A 7,869-nucleotide genomic window follows, 5' to 3' on the forward strand; every position below is an offset into this window, starting at 1 on the left:
GGAAACATAATTCTCTACAAAAAAGGTCTCTTAACATTTTGCCATAGCTCGCTTCGTTTCCGAGATATATGCAGATTTATCTCAAGGGAAGGGGCCTGACGGACATATTTCGAGATATTTCTTCTTCTTGTTGTTCTTCTTCTGCACAGCTAAGCTGGAAGTGGCATTTGCAGCTCGCAATAGTGCAGAGTTATCTCAAAGAAAGGGGCCACGGTGTTTCTGTATCTCTATTATGTTGGTGCGGCTTCGGAACTTTTAAATATCTTGATATATCTCGAGAACTACGCATCTGATCAAATAATATCATAGAACATAAATTGTAGGAAACATAATTCTCTACAAAAAAGGTCTCCTAACATTTTGCCATAGCTCGCTTCGTTTCCGAGATATTTGCAGATTTATCTCAAGGGAAGGGGCCTGACGGACATATTTCGAGATATTTCTTCTTCTTGTTGTTCTTCTTCTGCACAGCTAAGCTGGAAGTGGCATTTGCAGCTCGCAATAGTGCAGAGTTATCTCAAAGAAAGGGGCCACGGTGTTTCTGTATCTCTATTATGTTGGTGCGGCTTCGGAACTTTTAAATATCTTGATATATCTCGAGAACTACGCATCTGATCAAAAAATATCATAGAACATAAAAAGTAGGTAACTTAATTCTCTACAGAAAAGGTCTCTTAACATTTTGCCATAGCTCGCTTCGTTTCCGAGATATGTGCAGATTTATCTCAAGGGAAGGGGCCTGACGGACATATTTCGAGATATTTCTTCTTCTTGTTGTTCTTCTTCTGCACAGCTAAGCTGGAAGTGGCATTTGCAGCTCGCAATAGTGCAGAGTTATCTCAAAGAAAGGGGCCACGGTGTTTCTGTATCTCTATTATGTTGGTGCGGCTTCGGAGCTTTTAAATATCTCGATATATCTCGAAAACTACGCTTCTGATCAAAAAATATCATAGAACATAAATTGTAGGAAACATAATTCTCTACAAAAAAGGTCTCTTAAGATTTTGCCATAGCTCGTTTCGTTTCCGAGATATTTGCAGATTTATCTCAAGGGAAGGGGCCGGACGGACATATTTCGAGATATTTCTTCTTCTTGTTGTTCTTCTTCTGCACAGCTAAGCTGGAAGTGGCATTTGCAGCTCGCAATAGTGCAGAGTTATCTCAAAGAAAGGGGCCACGGTGTTTCTGTATCTCTATTATGTTGGTGCGGCTTCGGAACTTTTAAATATCTTGATATATCTCGAAAACTACGCTTCTGATCAAAAAATATCATAGAACATAAATTGTAGGAAACATAATTCTCTACAAAAAAGGTCTCTTAACATTTTGCCATAGCTCGCTTCGTTTCCGAGATATATGCAGATTTATCTCAAGGGAAGGGGCCTGACGGACATATTTCGAGATATTTCTTCTTCTTGTTGTTCTTCTTCTGCACAGCTAAGCTGGAAGTGGCATTTGCAGCTCGCAATAGTGCAGAGTTATCTCAAAGAAAGGGGCCACGGTGTTTCTGTATCTCTATTATGTTGGTGCGGCTTCGGAACTTTTAAATATCTTGATATATCTCGAGAACTACGCATCTGATCAAATAATATCATAGAACATAAATTGTAGGAAACATAATTCTCTACAAAAAAGGTCTCCTAACATTTTGCCATAGCTCGCTTCGTTTCCGAGATATTTGCAGATTTATCTCAAGGGAAGGGGCCTGACGGACATATTTCGAGATATTTCTTCTTCTTGTTGTTCTTCTTCTGCACAGCTAAGCTGGAAGTGGCATTTGCAGCTCGCAATAGTGCAGAGTTATCTCAAAGAAAGGGGCCACGGTGTTTCTGTATCTCTATTATGTTGGTGCGGCTTCGGAACTTTTAAATATCTTGATATATCTCGAGAACTACGCATCTGATCAAAAAATATCATAGAACATAAAAAGTAGGTAACTTAATTCTCTACAGAAAAGGTCTCTTAACATTTTGCCATAGCTCGCTTCGTTTCCGAGATATGTGCAGATTTATCTCAAGGGAAGGGGCCTGACGGACATATTTCGAGATATTTCTTCTTCTTGTTGTTCTTCTTCTGCACAGCTAAGCTGGAAGTGGCATTTGCAGCTCGCAATAGTGCAGAGTTATCTCAAAGAAAGGGGCCACGGTGTTTCTGTATCTCTATTATGTTGGTGCGGCTTCGGAGCTTTTAAATATCTCGATATATCTCGAAAACTACGTTTCTGATCAAAAAATATCATAGAACATAAATTGTAGGAAACACAATTCTCTACAAAAAAGGTCTCTTAACATTTTGCCATAGCTCGCTTCGTTTCCGAGATATATGCAGATTTATCTCAAGGGAAGGGGCCTGACGGACATATTTCGAGATATTTCTTCTTCTTGTTGTTCTTCTTCTGCACAGCTAAGCTGGAAGTGGCATTTGCAGCTCGCAATAGTGCAGAGTTATCTCAAAGAAAGGGGCCACGGTGTTTCTGTATCTCTATTATGTTGGTGCGGCTTCGGAACTTTTAAATATCTTGATATATCTCGAGAACTACGCATCTGATCAAATAATATCATAGAACATAAATTGTAGGAAACATAATTCTCTACAAAAAAGGTCTCCTAACATTTTGCCATAGCTCGCTTCGTTTCCGAGATATATGCAGATATATCTCAAGGGAAGGGGCCTGACGGACATATTTCGAGATATTTCTTCTTCTTGTTGTTCTTCTTCTGCACAGCTAAACTGGAAGTGGCATTTCCAGCTCGCAATAGTGCAGAGTTATCTGAAAGAAAGGGGCCACGGTGTTTCTGTATCTCTATTATGTTGGTGCGGCTTCGGAACTTTTAAATATCTTGATATATCTCGAGAACTACGCTTTTGATCAAAAAATATCATAGAACACAAATTGTAGGAAACATAATTCTCTACAAAAAAGGTCTCTTAAGATTTTGCCATAGCTCGTTTCGTTTCCGAGATATTTGCAGATTTATCTCAAGGGAAGGGGCCTGACGGACATATTTCGAGATATTTCTTCTTCTTGTTGTTCTTCTTCTGCACAGCTAAGCTGGAAGTGGCATTTGCAGCTCGCAATAGTGCAGAGTTATCTCAAAGAAAGGGGCCACGGTGTTTCTGTATCTCTATTATGTTGGTGCGGCTTCGGAACTTTTAAATATCTTGATATATCTCGAGAACTACGCATCTGACCAAAAACTATCATAGAACATAAAAAATAGGTAACTTAATTCTCTACAAAAAAGGTCTCTTAACATTTTGCCATAGCTCGCTTCGTTTCCGAGATATGTGCAGATTTATCTCAAGGGAAGGGGCCTGACGGACATATTTCGAGATATTTCTTCTTCTTGTTGTTCTTCTTCTGCACAGCTGAGCTGGAAGTGGCATTTGCAGCTCGCAATAGTGCAGAGTTACCTCAAAGAAAGGGGCCACGGTGTTTCTGTATCTCTATTATGTTGGTGCGGCTTCGGAGCTTTTAAATATCTCGATATATCTCGAAAACTACGCTTCTGATCAAAAAATATCATAGAACATAAATTGTAGGAAACATAATTCTCTACAAAAAAGGTCTCTTAACATTTTGCCATAGCTCGCTTCGTTTCCGAGATATATGCAGATTTATCTCAAGGGAAGGGGCCTGACGGACATATTTCGAGATATTTCTTCTTCTTGTTGTTCTTCTTCTGCACAGCTGAGCTGGAAGTGGCATTTGCAGCTCGCAATAGTGCAGAGTTACCTCAAAGAAAGGGGCCACGGTGTTTCTGTATCTCTATTATGTTGGTGCGGCTTCGGAGCTTTTAAATATCTCGATATATCTCGAAAACTACGCTCCTGATCAAAAAATATCATAGAACATAAATTGTAGGAAACATAATTCTCTACAAAAAAGGTCTCTTAACATTTTGCCATAGCTCGCTTCGTTTCCGAGATATATGCAGATTTATCTCAAGGGAAGGGGCCTGACGGACATATTTCGAGATATTTCTTCTTCTTGTTGTTCTTCTTCTGCACAGCTAAGCTGGAAGTGGCATTTGCAGCTCGCAATAGTGCAGAGTTATCTCAAAGAAAGGGGCCACGGTGTTTCTGTATCTCTATTATGTTGGTGCGGCTTCGGAACTTTTAAATATCTTGATATATCTCGAGAACTACGCATCTGATCAAATAATATCATAGAACATAAATTGTAGGAAACATAATTCTCTACAAAAAAGGTCTCTTAACATTTTGCCATAGCTCGCTTCGTTTCCGAGATATATGCAGATATATCTCAAGGGAAGGGGCCTGACGGACATACTTCGAGATATTTCTTCTTCTTGTTGTTCTTCTTCTGCACAGCTAAACTGGAAGTGGCATTTCCAGCTCGCAATAGTGCAGAGTTATCTCAACGAAAGGGGCCACGGTGTTTCTGTATCTCTATTATGTTGGTGCGGCTTCGGAACTTTTAAATATCTTGATATATCTCGAGAACTACGCTTCTGATCAAAAAATATCATAGAACACAAATTGTAGGAAACATAATTCTCTACAAAAAAGGTCTCTTAAGATTTTGCCATAGCTCGCTTCGTTTCCGAGATATTTGCAGATACATCTCAAGGGAAGGGGCCTGACGGACATATTTCGAGATATTTCTTCTTCTTGTTGTTCTTCTTCTGCACAGCTAAGCTGGAAGTGGCATTTGCAGCTCGGAATAGTGCAGAGTTATCTCAAAGAAAGGGGCCACGGTGTTTCTGTATCTCTATTATGTTGGTGCGGCTTCGGAACTTTTAAATATCTTGATATATCTCGAGAACTACGCTTCTGATCAAAAAATATCATAGAACATAAATTGTAGGAAACATAATTCTCTACAAAAAAGGTCTCTTAAGATTTTGCCATAGCTCGTTTCGTTTCCGAGATATTTGCAGATATATCTCAAGGGAAGGGGCCTGACGGACATATTTCGAGATATTTCTTCTTCTTGTTGTTCTTCTTCTGCACAGCTAAACTGGAAGTGGCATTTCCAGCTCGCAATAGTGCAGAGTTATCGCAAAGAAAGGGGCCACGGTGTTTCTGTATCTCTATTATGTTGGTGCGGCTTCGGAACTTTTAAATATCTTGATATATCTCGGGAACTACGCATCTGATCAAAAAATGTCATAGAACATAAAAAGTAGGAAACTTAATTCTCTACAAATAAGGTCTCTTAACATTTTGCCATAGCTCGCTTCGTTTCCGAGATATTTGCAGATTTATCTCAAGGGAAGGGGCCTGACGGACATATTTCGAGATATTTCTTCTTCTTGTTGTTCTTCTTCTGCACTGCTAAGCTGGAAGTGGCATTTGCAGCTCGCAATAGTGCAGAGTTATCTCAAAGAAAGGGGCCACGGTGTTTCTGTATCTCTATTATGTTGGTGCGGCTTCGGAGCTTTTAAATATCTTGATATATCTCGAGAACTACGGATCTGATCAAAAAATATCATAGAACATAAAAAATAGGTAACTTAATTCTCTACAAAAAAGGTCTCTTAACATTTTGCCATAGCTCGCTTCGTTTCCGAGATATGTGCAGATTTATCTCAAGGGAAGGGGCCTGACGGACATATTTCGAGATATTTCTTCTTCTTGTTGTTCTTCTTCTGCACAGCTGAGCTGGAAGTGGCATTTGCAGCTCGCAATAGTGCAGAGTTACCTCAAAGAAAGGGGCCACGGTGTTTCTGTATCTCTATTATGTTGGTGCGGCTTCGGAGCTTTTAAATATCTCGATATATCTCGAAAACTACGCTTCTGATCAAAAAATATCATAGAACATAAATTGTAGGAAACATAATTCTCTACAAAAAAGGTCTCTTAACATTTTGCCATAGCTCGCTTCGGTTCCGAGATATTTGCAGATTTATCTCAAGGGAAGGGGCCTGACGGACATATTTCGAGATATTTCTTCTTCTTGTTGTTCTTCTTCTGCACTGCTAAGCTGGAAGTGGCATTTGCAGCTCGCAATAGTGCAGAGTTATCTCAAAGAAAGGGGCCACGGTGTTTCTGTATCTCTATTATGTTGGTGCGGCTTCGGAGCTTTTAAATATCTCGATATATCTCGAAAACTACGCTTCTGATCAAAAAATATCATAGAACATAAATTGTAGGAAACATAATTCTCTACAAAAAAGGTCTCTTAAGATTTTGCCATAGCTCGTTTCGTTTCCGAGATATTTGCAGATTTATCTCAAGGGAAGGGGCCGGACGGACATATTTCGAGATATTTCTTCTTCTTGTTGTTCTTCTTCTGCACAGCTAAGCTGGAAGTGGCATTTGCAGCTCGCAATAGTGCAGAGTTATCTCAAAGAAAGGGGCCACGGTGTTTCTGTATCTCTATTATGTTGGTGCGGCTTCGGAACTTTTAAATATCTTGATATATCTCGAAAACTACGCTTCTGATCAAAAAATATCATAGAACATAAATTGTAGGAAACATAATTCTCTACAAAAAAGGTCTCTTAACATTTTGCCATAGCTCGCTTCGTTTCCGAGATATATGCAGATTTATCTCAAGGGAAGGGGCCTGACGGACATATTTCGAGATATTTCTTCTTCTTGTTGTTCTTCTTCTGCACAGCTAAGCTGGAAGTGGCATTTGCAGCTCGCAATAGTGCAGAGTTATCTCAAAGAAAGGGGCCACGGTGTTTCTGTATCTCTATTATGTTGGTGCGGCTTCGGAACTTTTAAATATCTTGATATATCTCGAGAACTACGCATCTGATCAAATAATATCATAGAACATAAATTGTAGGAAACATAATTCTCTACAAAAAAGGTCTCCTAACATTTTGCCATAGCTCGCTTCGTTTCCGAGATATTTGCAGATTTATCTCAAGGGAAGGGGCCTGACGGACATATTTCGAGATATTTCTTCTTCTTGTTGTTCTTCTTCTGCACAGCTAAGCTGGAAGTGGCATTTGCAGCTCGCAATAGTGCAGAGTTATCTCAAAGAAAGGGGCCACGGTGTTTCTGTATCTCTATTATGTTGGTGCGGCTTCGGAACTTTTAAATATCTTGATATATCTCGAGAACTACGCATCTGATCAAAAAATATCATAGAACATAAAAAGTAGGTAACTTAATTCTCTACAGAAAAGGTCTCTTAACATTTTGCCATAGCTCGCTTCGTTTCCGAGATATGTGCAGATTTATCTCAAGGGAAGGGGCCTGACGGACATATTTCGAGATATTTCTTCTTCTTGTTGTTCTTCTTCTGCACAGCTAAGCTGGAAGTGGCATTTGCAGCTCGCAATAGTGCAGAGTTATCTCAAAGAAAGGGGCCACGGTGTTTCTGTATCTCTATTATGTTGGTGCGGCTTCGGAGCTTTTAAATATCTCGATATATCTCGAAAACTACGCTTCTGATCAAAAAATATCATAGAACATAAATTGTAGGAAACATAATTCTCTACAAAAAAGGTCTCTTAAGATTTTGCCATAGCTCGTTTCGTTTCCGAGATATTTGCAGATTTATCTCAAGGGAAGGGGCCGGACGGACATATTTCGAGATATTTCTTCTTCTTGTTGTTCTTCTTCTGCACAGCTAAGCTGGAAGTGGCATTTGCAGCTCGCAATAGTGCAGAGTTATCTCAAAGAAAGGGGCCACGGTGTTTCTGTATCTCTATTATGTTGGTGCGGCTTCGGAACTTTTAAATATCTTGATATATCTCGAAAACTACGCTTCTGATCAAAAAATATCATAGAACATAAATTGTAGGAAACATAATTCTCTACAAAAAAGGTCTCTTAACATTTTGCCATAGCTCGCTTCGTTTCCGAGATATATGCAGATTTATCTCAAGGGAAGGGGCCTGACGGACATATTTCGAGATATTTCTTCTTCTTGTTGTTCTTCTT

The sequence above is a fragment of the Osmia lignaria genome, unplaced genomic scaffold, assembly GCF_051020975.1.
Source record: "Osmia lignaria lignaria isolate PbOS001 unplaced genomic scaffold, iyOsmLign1 scaffold0001, whole genome shotgun sequence".
Taxonomy (NCBI): Eukaryota; Metazoa; Arthropoda; class Insecta; order Hymenoptera; family Megachilidae; genus Osmia; species Osmia lignaria.